The sequence below is a fragment of the Lethenteron reissneri genome, unplaced genomic scaffold, assembly GCF_015708825.2.
Source record: "Lethenteron reissneri isolate LAM-NWPU_2019-01 unplaced genomic scaffold, ASM1570882v1 scaffold_1076, whole genome shotgun sequence".
In the NCBI taxonomy this organism is placed as follows: Eukaryota; Metazoa; Chordata; class Hyperoartia; order Petromyzontiformes; family Petromyzontidae; genus Lethenteron; species Lethenteron reissneri.
This window is the reverse complement of record NW_026890757.1, coordinates 12,501-13,022: the sequence shown is the minus strand read 5'-3', so window position 1 is coordinate 13,022 and position 522 is coordinate 12,501.

Sequence of the window (522 nt, the reverse complement as noted above, 5' to 3'; positions counted from 1 at the left end):
CAACGCGGCGGGCGAGCGCCGGAGCAACCTGTGCGTCCGGGCTCTCCCTCCCGCGAGCTCGGCCCGGCATCGGCTGGGCCACGCCGGCCACGGCACGGAGGGAAGTCCGGAGCGGGCACCTGGCGGGCTCGCCGACGGGTGCCCGATCCGACTCGCGGCAGGTCACGCGGAGAGCGGGCAAGCCCGCCGCGTGGCGGACGGTCCTCGCCGCGGTCGAGACCATGCCCGTCCGCTCGACTTGTCGGTGCCAAAGTTGAGCACGGCGAGGCCTCGGAGAGACGGGCTTTGTCGAGTTCCACGATTCTCTTGGCGTTGAGCGCCAAGAGGAGCCGTTGGACTTGACTTACGCGAAGAGATCGCACGGCGAGCTGGACTCGAGTGCTTCTCACTGAACCGACAGGCTCGTCGAGCAACAACGGCGTTGACCGTTTACACGAGAACAAGCCGACAATGAACACGGTCACTTCCAGCTACGGCAACGGTCCCGTGCTCGCGGCCTTTCTGCCGCCCGGTTTTGATTGC